Raw genomic sequence first — 19,348 nt, forward strand, 5'->3', positions numbered from 1 at the left:
TAAATACACCTTTAATAAAATATAACTCTATATTTATATCGCCCACTTATCTTAATCTGATCTTTTTGAGAATTTTATTTATATTTTGGCATACGCCTGGTATTATTTTTGAAATGTTTTGCTTGGAAACTTTGAATAAATAACCCAAACTGGTATGTGAGTCTCTAGTTGCAAGGAATCTTAATGTTATGGCCAATCTTTATTTAACTCTTTCTTTAACCGGAATACACTTCCCAAAAGTTGTATTTTTTCTTTCTATACGGGAGCCAACTAAGTTGTAAGTCTCTCAAAATCAGTGGCGGACATGCGATAAAAAAATGTTAAAAAACATTATGTCTGTTTATAAATCGCGTAGATGTTTACTTTCACTGTGCTGGGATCTACTTTTCAAATTATTAGACATCCAACACCGCTTTTTTTTCTCTTCACAGAGAGTTTATCAAAATAATATAGATACTTTTGGACAATCAGGAAGTTATTCGTTTGAAAAATTAAATAAAAATATATGTAAAAGCGGTTTTACAACAACAATTCTTTTGTACTTTCATTTTTAATCGCGGTCTATAAAATTTCTGTGTACATTTACAATGCTATAATCTATTTTAGACGGATCGAATATATATGTATGTCTTTAAGACATGCCATACTCAAACGCTATAAAATCTTTATTGCGTCTCAGAATAGAGCTATAAACAGTTGGCTTTTGTTCTCTGCGGTTTTTGTTTGGTATAAATTGCTTTGATAGATACGTGATGGTCTTAAATAAAAAACGACTTTTATTGTACATATTTTGACATTACTAGAATGTTTTTAAATGAAATAAAATTACAGGATTGACAAATTCCAGACACAAATGGTTATGTTACGGGCAATGATGCATAAGGGCATTTACAATAATACCTGGGCAAAAACTTAAGTACCCAATTTCCTCGGATAATATCGTCGTAGCCCGGGCATTTACGTAAATGTCCACGAGTTAAGGTCATTGTTGAGAATGTTACTCTTTTATTTGCTTTAGTATAATAAAAGATATTGATCCTTTAATATTGCGAAATGTTGAAATAGAATAGCTATCAGCAGCATAGCAGCAACAACAATATAACAGTTAAAATTTCCTCAATGTCTCTGTTGTTTTCACTGAACCCTCACTTTGATATTCAATCTTAAAAGACATTCAAATTCATCAAATTCGTATTAAAATTTAAAAAAATAGATAATCAACAAAAAAAAGTTTGAAACCAAAGCAATCAAAACTCATTCCTGCAACATGGTGTCGACGGGATAGTCACTTACGGGGTAGGCACAAAATAGCCGGTAGGTAGGTTAGCGATATTATTTAAATCCTTTGGATTTTTATGTTAAATACCCGGACATTAACAACAATGCCCAACCTAAGTGGGAATATATCTACAATATTGGCCAGTAAATACTGTTAAAGGCCGGTTTTACATCTTTGTCCGTCACAATTATATATTTAGCTAATTAATAGTATTATTAGAGAAATATTATTAAATTAATTTGTTTTTTTTTTGTTTTCAGGTAAGCGTTGTTAACAGTTCCAGATACATTATAGTAAAACCAGTAATTGTAAGTAAATTGTTTCTTTTTTTGTTAAATCAAATCAAAACTAAATAAAATGCCGGAGACAGTGTTGCCAGAGCTACTGTTAAATCCGTAGATTTACGGATTTTTGGTACAGTACGTTAATAATACCGATTTTCTACAATGAACGGCGTCAGAGTTGGCTTTGAAATGAAGATTGCTGTTACCTCATATGTAAAAAAATATGGTAAATGTCAATAATTGTCGTTTCCTAGCCAACTAAACGACTTTTTTCGATTATACGATATATTCAGTACCTATAAAAATTTTTTTATTTTTGTTGTTTAATCTATGTTTAACACGAATAAATTTCCAATACATAAACGGTGATTTTTCATCCCACGATATATTATAAACATAAAAAAAAATATTTATTACAGATTACACATTTTAATATGGCAACACTGTCGCTTCCACTTCTACACCGTCTTCGATATGCCTTCGCTAGCCGAATTAGCGAAAATAAGTGTTTTGTGTGATGACCGCAAAAGGATTAGTGTCTCCACCGTACAACGTAAGGGGAAAAATCAGCCTTGTTAGCAATTTATCCATTAGGTTGCGTATCTTCTCAATTCTTTCGATCAACGGTTCTAGTTTGTATGTCACGATCTGATAATTTACAACTGTTCTTAATAACAGTTATACGTAAGTCGCTATACTCGGTCGCTATTTATTATTTTTAAAGCAACATTTGTAGAGTTAACTGTTGTGGTCTATAGTTATTGAGTGGTAGGTAGAGATTAAGTTTAACGATCATAAATAAAATAACAGAGTAGTGAGGGTTTAGGTATTGTCATAACAAAAATATTCATTAAACTATTTTCCAAAAAAATATTCATCAAATTATTCGCAAAAAAATGCATTTTTCAAACATGCTAACGAGCCACCCTCGTTCCATTTGAAAAATTTGAGATATGATTAAAAACGATTTGGGCATCTTTTAACCAGCCAGGACAAGACACTAAAAACATTAGACGATCAAAAATCTATTTTTACAAGGCTCCTTGATTAGGAATTAGTGTTCTTAACACAGCCATGACACTTTAGATTGAAATTTAAAATATAATTTTGTCTTAAGCGAAAATGTCAAAAGTCGACACATGATATGTCATTATATTCACAGTGTCATTTTCTATCAAATAAAGTAAAAAAAATACCGCGATGGCATTTAAAAATCAAAAGTTGTAGTCGTTTCCGGTGAAACAGGAAGTGACTAAAAACAATTATTGAATACGTCAATCAATCCCGAGATCAATCCTAATTTACATGTCATATACTAACATACCAAATCTCGTTTTTTTATCTGAAAAAATTAAAAGTTAGAGGGGTGAGCCAGTTGAGACGCACCCGGTATACGTTTATTTTTGGTATATTGGCCGTTTAAAAATAAAATAGGTGCCTGGTGGCGTAGAGGTACAGGCTCTCGTCTACCAATCTCAAGGTAGTGGGTTCGAATCCCACACCCGGCATTTCATCAGCCGACTATTTTTATTAAAATAAAAATAGTTTGGGTACCTAGGTCGACTCAGCCTTAAATGAGTACTTGGGATTCACAATCCTGAGGTAATAATAGGCGGTTGAAGCGTAGTACTAGCCACGTTACCTTCCTTGTATACCGAACGGCTCTAATATGGCAAGCTGTACCTTGCTACTCCCAAGGCGTTAAACGCTATATACGGGAGCTATTATTATTATAAAAATAAAATTAGTAAATAAGGGAAAACTGTTATTGATAAAACAGTAGCATTACTAACTGTTATTTAGAAATAACAGTTACACTCGCTTATACAAAACACTCAAAGAAATATTCATAGTATTTCGTTTAATAGAGAGTGTTTTTTTATTAAACAAAAATATATATTCTGCAGTGGTTTAGAAAGACAAAACGCTAATAAAATAAGAGATATATGTAAATTTTGTAAACTCCAGAGGCAAACCGGCCAATTTTACTTCTCCATTCTCCATTTTCTCCCTGGTACGGAATCACAACCGCGCTAATATTAAACATACAACTCCCAATTACTCTTACTGTCGTCCTTTCTGGTCCAATTCCTCCATGATATAGGGCGTTCCCCAGGGAATACCCTCCTGCGTTTGGCTGGCGAGGCGAAATCCGGGGATATTAGTATTCTCTTGTTGTTGCCTTATATGTAAATATTTAGGGAACTAGACATCATTTTCTTTTTGTTTTCTTGAATTTATGACATACTTAGTATTTTCTACCTCTATACAGGCTGTTCCAAATTTGAGGGTAACCATTGGTATCTTAAAAATACATAGATACGGATGAGATCAAATTATGGCAAAAATTTTCGAAGATAATCGAAGAAATATATATAATAAATGCGTTTATTGTTTTTTCCTAGCATTCATCATTATCATTTTCAGCTTATTCAACCATTTCCAATTATGGTGTAGACTCCCTCACATATTTTAGATACTCTCTTTGTAGTTGGACCCATTGTTGTCTATTGTTGGCTATGCGGGCCCAAGTTATCCCTGATGATTTCCTAATATTTTGGTCCCATCTCTGGTTCGGTCTTCTTCTAGGTCTCTTAATTCCTCGTGGGTATGCTATGATTTTTGTGGTCCATCTGTTGTCCGTTCTTCTTGCCAGATTTTCTGCCCATTGCCATTTGAAGGATTTGACTCTGTGAATGACATATATTACCTGGATCTTTTGTCGTATCCACTCTATTCTTTTACGGTCTCTGTTGGTTATTTCCAGCATAGTTCGTTCCATTGACCGTTGTGCGACCTGCAGTTTCCTTATGATGTCCGTTTTAAGTGTCGGTTTCGCATGCATAGGTCATGACTGGTACTACACATTGGTAGAATGTTTTCTTCTTAAGATAGACTGGCATTCTAAATTTAAATATGATTAAGTTTCTTCCATAAGTAATACATGCTAACTTAATTCTTCTGTTAATTTCTGATAATAGAGATCCCGAGCTGTGTATTAGTTGTCCCAAAAATTCTTCTACTATTTCCAGTGTTGTCTTCTTTCTTAGAATGTATTTTCTTTCCACTAGTTCATTACTTTAGTTTTTGCTAGATTCATTTTGAGACCCACTTTATTGCTGGCTGTATTTAGTTCATTAATTTGTGTTTGTAGTTCTTCAGGACTATTGGCAATTAGGACTATGTCGTCAGCGAATCGTAGATAGTTATGATATTCTCCATCTATTTTGTCTAGCATTTTCTGAAAATATATTTTGAAATATGTAAATTTTACCGTTTCTTTTTAGGTATGTGTTAGACAATGATTCACTATTGAAAATATGTTGATATACCGTGCTGGCAACTGTTACTCTTGTTGCTCTTTGTATTTACATGTGTGGAAGTAAATCGCATAAAGTTGAGTTTTTAAATTATCGCGATTACTGACGTTTTCTCGTTATAAAAAAAAGACACCCTATCGATATCCTTATAATTCCATTTCAGATGCTCAGAAACATTACAAACCTAATGATTTTATCTAGTTATCCCTTGAAAAAAAAGTCTTTTAAAAATAAGCGGTTTGCGATGATTTTACTTTACTTGATAGGGAAAGGGTATCGGCAACGCCGCAACAGCACACCGTCGCGCGTCGCGTCGGTCGGTCGCATTTCTCTCACTCCGACTTAATAAGATCCCTATGCGATTTACTTCCACACATGTAAATGCCGACCCAAAAGTAACAGTTGCCAGCACGGTAGAACGTTGTTTAATGAAAAACAGACAGTGTATTTTTGATAAAAACTAATTTTAATGAACTGAGATTATAAAGAAACCAGTTTCAAGTAAACTTTCTGCTTTTCCCACTGTTTTTTTGTTCTCTGCCTCGAAATTTATACGCGATTTCAAACAAACGGCGCACCATCGAATTACGCTGCAAACCAAATTAAAATCGGAGAAAAATGAAGTGGCCAATTAGATTTTAATTAGCGCAGAACGACCGTTACTTTTTCCACCATCCTTTTTTTTCAATTCATTCTCTCCAGTATTTGGCAAAACGCCCAGATTTTGCCTATAACAGCCATCACGCAGTCGACAAGTTTTAACGGACTTTTTATAGACTAGTTTTATACACGATAGATTCTCGTTAACACATCTTGTACTATCCAGATCTTATTTAATGTTTCTTTTATTATTTCGTACATAATAAAGTTTTCCTTTGAATGTGACATACAATGATTCTTTATTTGTCTATATTTATTTTAGCTTACACAAAGATTTATTCGGATATCATTAACAGTTATCAAGTGTAAACTAATATAAATCCTGACAGTATTGAGCTTATACAGGGCGGTCCGAACTGTATTCCGGAAACTGCAGATAAAAATAAGTAACGTCAATATTTGGATGAAAATTGGTATCTGGGAGTTTTTTCAAATGAAAAATTTGATTTTGATGTAACTCCTATTTGTACAATCTATATAATAGGATAACTCCTATTTCTAGGGGGCGCCACATGTGTTTTAACTGCTTTGAAGAGTAATAGTCAATGCATGTCATTATTGACAAAAAATAAACATGTTGAGTAGATAGTTATTTGACTGAAATGATAAATTTGAAAACTTTTTATTTTTTTAAATTAATTATAAACTTTTCTTCGAAAAAATGATGATAACAGGGTTTCTCTTGAACTTTTGGCACGAAAATATTTTAGTCTAATTATAGTCAACATGTTTAATTTATGTCAACGATGACAGGTATTGATAATTTAGATTTCAAATATCTCGAGAACCATTACTCGTGGCAATTTTTACCAAGAGGCCTTTTTGCGTGAAAACCGTTATAATTTTTACCCAGTAATTTTATACAGGTACGGACGAAAATTTATTACTCTTCAAAGCAATTAAAAAATATGTATAGGTGGCGCCTTCTACAAGTAGGAGTCATATTGACATCAAAATCAAATATCTCATGTCAAAAAACTCCCAGACACCAATTTCCATCCAAATATTGACGTTCCTACAGAAATTATATACAGGGTGTCATTGAAATGGTGTAAAAAAATCAGAACGAAATAATCCACTAGATTTCTACTTGTTGGGCCATTTGAAAGCTTTGGTTTACTCAGTGCCGATTAATACTGAAGAGCAACTACGGCAACACATTATTGACTGTTCCAATCAAATTTGGACAACACCAAGGATATTCCACAAGGTACGCAGATCTTGGAGCAGATGTCTGCATTGAAATGAATGGTGGTCACTTTAAACATTTACTATGAATGAATTAAGGAAGGCATTATTTTAATAAGGAATTTTGGTAATTGGTTTATTTCGTTTTTAAAGCAATAAGATGTTTTAAAAATCATGAAATTTTGATTTTCCAATTAATTATTTAATAACTACTTGATTACTTTTGAACCGCCATAACTTTCATAAGTTTATGTTGATTAACCAGTTAGCAACCCATCAGAGCAAACTCTTTGCCTTCAATTTTCTCGAAAACCATCGCTCTGGGCGATGTACAACAAGAGTACCTTTTTTGTAGAAAAAAGTATGTAGTTTTCAAAAAATGAAAACTACATACTTAAAAAAATAACATCAAAAAAGTTATTCACGAAATAACCCCCTACCCTTGCAAAAACTACCCTTTTCGCTTTTCCAAATAATTTTTCAGTGTCACCATTTGATTCAGGGTCAACATTTATGGCAGAGAATTTTTTTCGAAATTTTATCTCGTTTTTTAAGCCTGCAATTTCAAAACAACCGTTTTTTAAATTCACCCTTTCAGTGCCCCTAACTCCCTTAATATGCATTTTCCGCCCTATATTTATATAGGACTGATACATAGATTTTTTTACACCATTTCAATGATACCCTGTATAAAAAATCTAAATAAAAATGAAACTTCTACACCCTGTATCTCCGAAACCAAGCATTTTAGGACATAAGTTAATACTAACTTTTTTACTTATTTTTATCTGGACCACCCTGTATAATTGGTTGACATATCATGGAGATTTTCATACTTGGATTACTGAGGATGTTATTGTTGTTTGCTTTAAAAGCGAGAAATATACTGTACAGGGTGAGTCAACGATAGAGTAAAGTCCATTATCTGATTTGTTTCAAGGTTTACAAAAAAATGTTTAATATAAAAGTTATAGGGATGGTTAAGATACACATTCTAAAATTATTATAGAGTATACAAGGTGCTTCAAAAAAGTGTAGCGGCTATAACATATGTTTTTTTAAATGCAACACACTATTTTTTATTTTATTTTTAGATTCTGCGTAAAATTCTATAACTTTTTTATATATAATGTTATATACCTAAAAATAATAGTTTTTGTTATATTTAAATTTGTTTAAACGAATGTTGATTGCAGTGTGGTAAAAAATTGTCAGTGGTGCCATTGTTTCTGCAGTTGGAGTACCAACATTTGGTAGAAGAGTTTTATAGAGATGAAAAAAAAGATATATGTAAAGATATTTTAGTTAAATGATACAGGGTGTTCAAAATATATTTATGAATTTCAACTGCTTAAAATTAAAAAATCTCAAATTTTTTAAATGGGACACCCTATATATTATAATTTTTTCTGATAGATTTGACAAAACTCTTCAACTTTTATTAAGTATGTCATATGCCTATTTTAAATAGTTTGCGATTTATTCCCATTTTTTTCTATTTTTACCCATATTTTCAATACAATTACCCTATAAAATCATAGTTACCATGACAAAACAAAACTATTTATTACTTACCTTTAACAGGTAGCTTCATAATTAGTTACTATTGCTGGTATTAGTTAAAATTAATTAACTTTACTCAAATAAACTAAATCGCAGTAGTGAATTTCTTGGTGTATTTCTATATTATGAAAGTTGACACTTGGGATTTTTCGTCGGGGCGAATAGCCACAGATTAGGGTAATACTAGATTACCTAATTGCTGAAGACTACTGATATATGAATTTTCTTCGACATACAGTAAAGTTTTTTCTCGTAGTAATTCTGGTTTATAATTCATTTGGTAAAACCAATATTACTACTGCCGCGAAACAAATCCCATTACACACTGAAGATGTTTTCTAGATAATATACATCTATCCTTATAGTAGTTAGCAAAGTACTATATAATATATAGTACTGAACCAAAAAATGTGGTTTTCTAAGCTTGTCCGTGTATATCAATCGCATTAACTAATTATTAATTTCAAGAAAATCTGTAACTATTATCTCTACCATTTATACTTATTACAACAAATTAAACTAAAATTCTAATTTTGTTCTTAACTTGCTTAACAGACATGAAATTGTAATAATTATTACTTTTTGTCATGGCAACTATGATGTTATAGTGCAATTGTATTAAAAATATGGGTAAAAATAGAAAAATTGGAATAAATCGCAAACTAATAAAAATAGGTATATGACATTCTTAATAAAAGTTGAAGAGTTTGGTAAAATCTATCAGAAAAAATGATAATATGTAGGTGTACCATTTAAAAAATTGAAATTCCTTAATTTTAAGTAGTTGAAATTCCTAAATATATTTTGAACACCCTGTAACATCTAACTAAAATATCTTTACATAGGTATTTTTGTATATCTCTATAAAATTCTTATATATAAAAAAAGTTATAGAATTTTACGCAGAATCTAAAAATAAAATAAAAAATAGGGTGTTGCATTTAAAAAACCATAATATGTTATATTCGCCACACTTTTTTAAAGCACCCTGTATACTGTACAATAATTTTAAAATGTGTATCTTAACCATCTCTATAACTTTTATATTTAATATTTTTTTGTAAACCTCGAAACAAATGAGATAATGGACTTTACTCTATCGTTGACTCACCCTGTACAAGCCTAGATGTTAATATAAAAGAGAGATTACAAATTTATTTTAGAATATTTATAATTACCAAGTTTGATAGTGCGCATAAAACTAACAGAAAAATTGTAAACTTTACTTATTTTATCCTTTTTAAAGCTTCAGGAAACGCCTCCATGCAATATAGATATTTCACAGTGCAAACTTTAAATGAAATATGAGAAGAATTACAACGCTATCGTTGGCGGAATTATAATTAAAAGCCAAATCAACAGCTGATAAAATCGCCGAGCGTTAACTTACCTTTACTTAATTAGAGACCCACGCCCACGTTTAATTAATTGCTTTTGCGGACAAACAACTCGCAAATAAAGGCACAACAGTGGGAGGGGTGGGCGATATTAAACCCCCACCCCGCCCGCCACTGTGCGAGAAAACCCTTCGTAAAATCCCGGCGGAGCCATGGAGATTGCCAAATGGAAATTTGAGAATTGATTAAAAGGCAGGTGATGAGACTTTAATAAAACATAAAGTTTTAGATGATTCAGATTCAGTTGTGTACGATGTGTTTTCTAAGTAAAACAAAAAATATATACAGGGTGCTACAAATTCGAGGTGCGAGCATTAGTTAAATTGGGGAAAAGTTGCGCCTTTGGATGTTCATCAAGATGCCATCAAAAAAGTTTCAAAAATTTCAAGGATTGCTGAGTTATTTGGAAAAAAACGGATTTTTTTGAAAACCAATTTTATTTTTTCCTGTGGTTACTTTTTGAAACATCAAAAAACTAATTGCACATTGTCATAGCCACTTTATTAGGGCTATCTGATAGTATTTTTACATATTCAAATTAGATAATTTGTGAAATACAGAGACCAACTTAATTTTTTTAAATACGGACCTGCATTTTTTATTTTAGGTTTTGAAAGAACTCGGTCTCCTGAGTACAATGATGATATGCCACACTTAATATTTTTTTTTTGTTTCGGACATTTGAACACAATTTATTTAAACTAATTTCAAGTCCGACTGTTTTTTTTTAAATATTTAATCTATTCGTCGTTACAATATTGATAAGCTTTCAAACTTAATGTGGGGTAAAACATTGAATACGAAAAAGCAAATGCAATAAAATAATAAAGAAATAATATAAAATATATAAATAATATAATACAAACAATCAAATCATTTCCCCGGAAGATGGATTCAAAATAGTAGAGCAGTATAATGTCCATCGAGGTTCCTGGACCTGTCACCATAGCAGTAGTAATGTCATAGCCAAGGGGGGGGGGACATTACTTGACGTCATTTTGTAAAAGTGAAATCAATACATCTCAACATTTACAAAAGAGTACAAAATGCATTCGGAAGTATAAGAAGAAAGTTCAAAGTGCTATAAATAAAATTGAACTAAAAATAAATTTGTGCAATAGGGAGGGTGATAACCCTTTCGAACATGTAAAGCATTAGAAACTAGTTGGTAGAAGTTGATTTATTTATATAACTACGATTAATATTATGCATTTATTATTAGGTCGCACACTGAGATTTTAAATTCACGATAAAAAAAAGTTAAAAATAATATCTTTAAATTGCTGACCTAGATATTATTTATTTGAATCATCCAATTGGCTCGATTTTCTTTATTCAATGTTAATTAGCGCTGATCAATATTGTTGCGATGAACATAATCAGATTAAATAATTTAAAAACCAGAGTCGGATTTGAAATTATTTTAAATAATAATTTCAAATCCGAACTCAAATCATTGTACTCAGGATACCGAGTTCTTTCTAGACCTGAAATAAAAAAATGCAGGTCCGTTTTTAAAAAAAATAAGTTAGCCTCTGTATCTCACAAATTATCAGCTAATTTGAAAATCTAAAAATACTATCGGATAGCCCTAATAAAGCGACTATGAGAATGTGCAAATAGTTTTTTGATTTTCAAAAAAGTAACGACAGGAAAAAGTAAAATTGATTTTCCAAAAAACTCAGCAATCCTTGAAATTTTTAAAACTTTTGATGGGATCTTGGTGAACATCCCAAAGCGGAATTTTGCCCCAATTTAACCATGTTCGTATCTGTTACGGTTACCAAGATACCAATGCTCGTACCTCGAATTTGTAGCACCCTGTATAGTCCATATCAAATAAACTTTTAGTCACGTGATTAAGCTTGACCGGTACAGCGTTGCCCACTTTCTTAATATAACCTTACTTTCTCCATCTATCTAAAATCTGCCATCTTACTTCTTCCATCTTTTTTTTTTTTGTTGAGGAGGGAAAAAATCTTCCATAAGACACCCCGAAAGGGTAGTGCCGGATTCCTACCGGCTAAAAAAATCCTCCTCTACCCTGCCACAGAACCGCATTGGAATCCGCTTTCGCATTTCTTCAATCCGGCCGTTGTCCTTAATCTTCTTCTATCAGACTTTGCATCATCTGGGACTCCTCTTTATTTTGCATAATATGTCTTATAATCATTGTAACTTTGTCCCAGGCATTTTCCCCGTCAACTAAACTATTTGCTACATTTCCTATGTTGAAAACTTTTTTTGTATCTTGCAAATATTGACCTCTAATTTGATCCCATTTAAGGCATTCAAATAAAGTATGTTCTGCGTCATCTTCGGCATGACAATATATACACTGAGGTGTGGTATTTTTTTTTCGAACAAACAGATATTTACCAAAGAACCCATAACCCGACAACGCTTGCGTTATGTAGTAATCTACTTCTCCGTAGCCTCTAGTAATCCACTTTTCAATGTTCGGGATAAGTTTATATGTCCATCTGCCATGTTTTCCATTTTCCCATTTATTTTGCCACTCAGTAATCATTTTACTTCGGGCTTCTTGCCTTGGCAACCCGCAGTAAGTTGCATGTCTTTATTAGAAGCTCTATTGGAGGAATTCCAGCTACAACGCTTCATCTGCTACCTTCACCAGATATTGTTCTGTATGCACAGCAAACTCTGATGCATATTGTTCTCTGCACTCTTATAAGTTTCTGCAATTGTTTTTTATTCTGCGTTATAGTATGCCATGCCGGTGCTGCATACAGTAATTGCGAATGTACCACACTTGCCAGAATACGCCTTTTGGAGGGTTTGGGACCCCTGATATTCGGCATGAGACTAGTCAATGCCGATATCGTCTTCTGCGCTTTAACAACAGTTTTGTCAATATGTACCCCGAACGTCAGTTTTGAGTCCAGCCATACACCAAGATACTTAATGGCACTACTTGGATTAACTATTGTTTGCTCTACATTAAAATATAGTCTAGCTATTTTTCTCTTGGTCGTTAGTAGAACTGCTTCAGTTTTATGAGGTGCAAGTTGAAGGTTTTGCCTCGTCATCCACTTTGTTACTCGCATTAGTCCGGTGTCAGCCAAATTCATCAAGGATTCCTCACTACTAGCTGTTACAACCATGGCGATGTCGTCTGCAAAACCAACGAGTGTAATTCCATCTGGCATGCGGGTCTCTAGCAAACTATCATACAGAATGTTCCACAAGGTTGGGCCAAGGACGGATCCTTGAGGAACACCACCATAAATTGACACAATCTTAGTAGTCTCACACGATTCAAGTTTTATTTTTCTTTCACTCAGATATGATGATATTAACTGTACAAGATGCTCATCGATATATCTAGTTCTCAACTCATTTAAGATTTTATTCCACGGTGCACTATTAAAAGCGTTTTTCACATCAAGTGTAATCATAGCACATAGTTTTCTGTTTGCATGTGCAAAACCTGCAGCGCACTTGGCAATTTCTATAACTTTTTTAATTGCATCTGTTGTCTGTAGACCTCTTCTAAATCCATATTGTCTTCGTGAAAGGCCACCAGTTCTGTCCAATTCAATTTGTAGTCTGTTAAGTATTAGGTGTTCGTACAGCTTACTTTCCACATCCAGTGAGCTGATAGGTCTATACTATTTCTTCCATCTATCTAAATTTAGAGTATATTTTCCTTCCAGTTAAAAAAAAACAAAACCGATCTAATAAAACACGGCAAGATATACGAAAGAAACGTCAAACAAAATACCCCACAGTTTTCGGTTTAATTCCGGAGCCGTATAAAATAATAAAATTATATCGATAAAAGGAGATTAGGGATAAAGCCGCTAGGGATTCCCCGGGGATTATAATAAATTATTTAAGAGGTGTTTGCTTTGCCAACAGCGAGCTCACGCTTTGAAGATAGAGTCGCTTTATCTTTTTGTGTTTGTTTAGGTCTTCGAGTCGGAATCCATGTTGATTTATTTCCACCTCGAATTTTCAAATATGAGGGTTTTTTTCCTCAAAAACGTAAGTGTGTTGGTTGGGTTTATTGTGTCATTATTGAAACAGGTCCGTTTTCCAATTACTGTCAGTGAGATTAAGATATAAGCTAAAATCATAGATCCCTGATTCCATTTTAATTGTAATTACTTATGTTCTATACTGGGTGTTTCACGAAAGTGACTCACCCCTATAACTTTTTTTTATTTTTTTACTTCAAAAACGAGGTTTGATATGTTTGTATATGACATAAATTGGAACTGACTGACGTATTCAAATTGTTTCGGTCATTTCCCGTTTCAACGGAAATGACTATAACTTTTTAATTTTAAATGGTACACCAGGAGTTTTTTGCTTTATTTGATAGATAATGAAATTATGAATAGAGAATAGAATGACGTATCATATGCCAACTTTTGACATTTTCGCTTAAAAAATATTTTAAATTTCAATCTAGAGTGCCACGATAAGAAATTGATTAACAAAACTATTTGAATCGAAATACCAAGTATTTGGTACCAAATTATTCGTAAAAATGCTCTTTCACATATATGTTGATGTGCATTGTTCCATTTGAAAAAACGGTTATTATTAAAAATACGATTTGGGCATTTTTAACCAGCTTGAAACAGACACAAAAAACATTAGACTATCATATCTATTTTTTTCTTGATTAAACATTAGTTAATTTAGGACATTCAAGATTGATTTTTAAAATATTGTTTTTTTTAGCTCAAAATGTCAAAATTTGACGTATGATATATGTCATTCTATTCAGAATGCCATTTTCTATCAAACAAAGTTGAAAAACACTTAAGGTAGGTATCGTTTAAAAATCAAATGTCATTTCGGTAAAACAGGAAGTAACGAAAACTAACTGTATACGTCAGTCTATCCCGATTTATGTCATATACGAACATACCACATTTCGTTTGTTTATCTGAAAAAAATAAAAAAGTTTTAGGGGTGAGCCACCTGCAAGAAACACCCGATGTATACTTATCATTCGCTCTCAAAAAGTAAATCGTAAAATAGCACATTATTAATGTTTTTTTTAACTGGAGGTGTTTTATAATACATAGTATCTACTTGATAATTAATAGTTATTTTTTATACAAGACGATAAAATGGTATTTTAGTCGACCGAAAAGATTAATTCACGAGCACGAGCGATGAAATCGCGAGTGAATTAATTTCGGGAGACGATAATGCAATTTTATCGTCGTGTATAAAACAATATTTTATTTCCATAGCTAGTTACGTTTTAAAAAATATTCAGAAATTATTATTTCAAGAAATTTATTACAAGTAGAAAAAATATTGTGCTGGGTTGGCGTTGGTTTCAATATTTTTTAATTATCTTTCGTGTCGATTGCTGATTGAATTGGAGCCAGTAATGGCTCAAAACGAAATTAGTAAATTACCAACAGATATTCCGGCTGTGGCGACAAACACCATATCCAAACTACTTCCATTTAAATCTCTAATAACTTATGAAAAGGAATACAAAATTTTTGAAAAAATGGAAGCAATTAAAAAACGTGCGAGAAGAAATAAAGTTTTTAACCTGTCCTCGCTGTTCAAGTAGCATTTAATCGGTTAAGTACTATTTTATCTACTTGCTGTTAAGTACTATTTTATCTACTATTTTTGATAGATATAAGGCAATTTTAACAGTTGCTAATATGGAAAAAATTAAATTAAATATGTATTAAATTGTTGCATATAAACAGAACAATTAATAAATTGCTCTGTTTATATATTTTGGCGTTTTTCTAAAAAGAACACATGATTTGTCAACCTTATTTTAGCGTAGTATTTTACTCGTCAGTAGGTAAAATCATATGCCATTAAAAGGTGTGATACAGCTATCTGAAAAATTAATTAAGCATGATTTTAAAACGCCTTAATAATTAATTTTATATTTTAGTTTTTCAATTTTTCATTCAAGGAATGACTAAATATCATATTTAAGACAGTAAATGTATTATGTTTATATACTTGTGATACAATATTTTTATATTTAAACAAAAAATTAGTGATTAATTATAGATGCTGGAAATATGATTTATTAAAACATAAAATAGCATAAAACTCGAGATAGAAACTATATTCATTAAGATAAAATAAGTGTTCAATGTATAATCATCAATAACAATGTACAATGACGAACATGAAAAATATTTGACATTTTTTACTTGACAATATCAATGATTGTAGTAGAAACAACAGTACAATAAAAGAACATTTGCTATAACATTTTCCGACTATTTGCCTTATCGACATTAATTAAAGAAAATTGGAAATTCCTAGTAGGAAAATGGTGCCAGACAAATCATTATAATATAAAAAGAGAGACTAAGGGCCGGTCTACACCCCTGTGATTTATCGGTCGGGTATCTTTGACAGGTAGTTAGTCGGAGATACAAGAAACGCACGGAGTTGAAATAGATTTATTAGGGGTATATAGAAAGGGATTCTAGATGTATGGGAGATTGTTCGGTAAGGTTATCTGCTCCTTCACCTTCGCACCGGCGCGAAAAACGGGCACTTTAAAATTTTAAAGTTTAATATTATATTTTATTCTAGTGTGCCAATTTTGATGATTTTTTAAGCAATTTGTAGCTAAATTATTTCACTTTTTCTCATTTCAATCTCTTTCTAAATTAGAAATGAAAGTTGCCAACTGTAAATTATACGAGGTGAAACAAAATGCGAGACAAAATGTTGATATTTTAGTGCGAGTTTGAAACACCCTGTGGAATATGTTGGCAAAGCAAGGAATTTGAAAAGAATTTTGTCATCTAAGTACGTCTTCTCTCGATAGTTCGTTTTTTGATTCATCTCAATTAGCTTTTTTTGGAGATACATATCTGTTTTTGAATAAGACAGAAACGATTTATAGCAATTTTAGCATTGATTTTGGTTTCTCACAACACACTTATAAAATAGTGTTTATTGTTTTTGTAATGTCACTGTCATTCAAACGTCATATTATTCTTGATTATTAACGTTCACTTTAGTAGAGATGGTTTTAAGTTCTGAAGTATCGACTATTCTTCCTTTAACTGATTATGGTAAAGACTAACTTTTGAACTTAAAACCCTATCTGCTAGAGTAACTGCCTAACAAACAATAATAATATGATTTTTTAAAGATAGTGACATTACATAAATCATAAACACTATTTTACAGGTCTGTTGACAAGGACCAAAACCAAAGACATGAGTTTAAAGTAAAAAATACGAAAAACTGTTAGTGTCTTCTACCAAAGCGAATATTTCCAAAAAAATAAAGCTATTGAAATGAATCAAAAACAATCGAGAAAAGATACACATAGGTGATACAATAATTTTATTAACGGACTTCACATAGTGTTTCAGACTTTCACAAAAATATCAACATTTTGTTTTCCCTCGTATAATTTACAGGTGGCAACTTTCATTTTTAATATAGAAAGAGATACTAAAAAGTCAAATAATTTAGTTCTAAATTGGTTAAAAATCGCTAAATCACTAGAACATGATATACAAAACTTTAAAATATGTACATGAAAATTTTAAGGTGCCCGTGAATGTATTATATTTGATTATTTAATAACTTAAAAATGCCACAATGCCAAACATCCGTAAAAATTCCCAACAGCCAGAAAAAGCCCGTTAATATTTTCATCAAACGAAACAAGGAAAAAAAAATAATCAAAAGAAAAAGTGTCTTATGCTGAGGCGAAAGAAACTCCTCCATTAGAAGGATTAAAAGCGTTGATATATCCAGCGCGATGGAGATAAAAATGGAGATGACAAATTTACGGCATCGTTCGTTAACTTTGAAGAAAAAATACCACGAAATTAGACGGGAAAGAGAAAAGAGATACAAACCAGAAAGTAAATGGGTTGGGAAGCGAAAATGACAAGGTGACGCCGCCAGGGGGCGTTGAATTATCGAACGGATGACAGAGATGTCAGGGTTGGGAGTGTAAAAACCTCTAATGGCCAAAAAACTAGTTTTACACCACTTTGAGGTAGAGTTAGGCTTTTTCCTCCTTTTTTTCCTAAAATAAAAAAAAAAAATTGCGAAAAAATTATTTGACCGATGGAGAATTACCCAACTGACCGAAAAGAAAATTGCCCGAAAGGCATAGTTCTCCGAAAAAGAAACAAAACCCATCACACATTCACCAATTTGACAGAAATAAGAATTTCCCCCCGAATATTCGAATTATTGGTAAAAAAATAATGTAATACAGTTAAAAATCTTAAAATTTAAAAAAAAAAAAAAAAAAAAAAAAAAAAAAAAAAAAAAAAAAAAAACTTTTTTTTCTTTTTGTACAAATCGATATATACTCGTGGAAGTATACCGCTTCTCATGCTTGTGTGTGTGTTTCACACATACAAGCGAAAACTCCACTTGCAACTTTGTATATTCGATACCAATTTAAACTTTTAGTTACGTAATCAAGGGCGCGATTTTTTTAATTACATCGTCCTCAACCATGGCGACATATTTGGCGCCGAGCTGACTAACTGGGAATTGTATTCGCGCTAGGGATTCAGGCTTTGCTGTAAAAAACGTCAAGTTGGGCCACCAATTTATTTATTTATTTCCTGACATTTCATTCGTTTTGTTATTTTAGTTTTGTACTACGATTTTTTATAGTTTAAATAAATATTAGTGTTGTGATAATTTAAAGCCTTAAAAATGTTTACCAGAAGACCTTGCAGTCGAAAATTGGCAGAAGACCTCTTGCCAGTCGGAAAAAATTTCTTTTTTAGAACCTCCATCATCTTCTAGTGCGAAGTGTACAAGATAGATTAAATAAGCCTTAAAAATGTGACGAGAGTTATCCCGTGGTCTTAAAGCGACATTTTTAAGAATGCTCCAAATTGATAACTTGTGTAAAGTGCTAATAATAATTAATTCAACAATTAATTAGGTTAAATCCAAAAGATAAAAACTTCCCACCTTGGAAATGGGCTCGGGTATTTAATGAAATTTCTTGTACAAGAATTGTAATCAGAAATATGTTGGACAAACAAGAAGATCAATATTAACTCGATTTAAAGAACATTTCGCGCTCAGATAAGATATGGATAGACCGGATAAATCTTGCGTTGCCGAACATATTGTTGATAAAGAAACATTGTATAGTCTAAGTGAATTTAAAATTAAATTAAACAAGTCTCAAATTAAAAGTAATAAAAAAAAAAAAAAAAAAAAAAAAAAAAAAAAAATAAATGTAAAGATAGTATTGTAACAGAGTCAACGCCGCTCAATTCCCTTCCCAAGTTCTTTTCTTTGTTCCTAACTACTCTAGTGGCGGAATCTAACTGTTACTCTCAGTGGGCTCTCGCCCCCTCGGTTGGCTAGATTTGGCCACGCCCACTCGGTGCCCACTGGGCGAGAATATAAACGCTCCAATTGAAGATTGTAACTTTAGTTTTAATCATCTCGCTGATGATGCTAACATGGTTAGCGAACACGCGCGTCCAGTGCAAAACAGTAAAAGTTTTTGGTGTATTGTTGGTGATTTTAGTGTCTTTTATTTTGTTGTGTAACACCAAAAGTTTCCAACCAAACCACATTCTTTATAAAAAAGTGGCAGATATGACAATGACAATCATCTGGCCATTTCTTGTTTTTGGACAATTTTCCGGTTCGGTAAAATGTCCTTAGGGG

Source organism: Sitophilus oryzae, unplaced genomic scaffold (assembly GCF_002938485.1).
Source record: "Sitophilus oryzae breed Bouriz unplaced genomic scaffold, Soryzae_2.0 scaffold_818_pilon_pilon, whole genome shotgun sequence".
In the NCBI taxonomy this organism is placed as follows: domain Eukaryota; kingdom Metazoa; phylum Arthropoda; class Insecta; order Coleoptera; family Curculionidae; genus Sitophilus; species Sitophilus oryzae.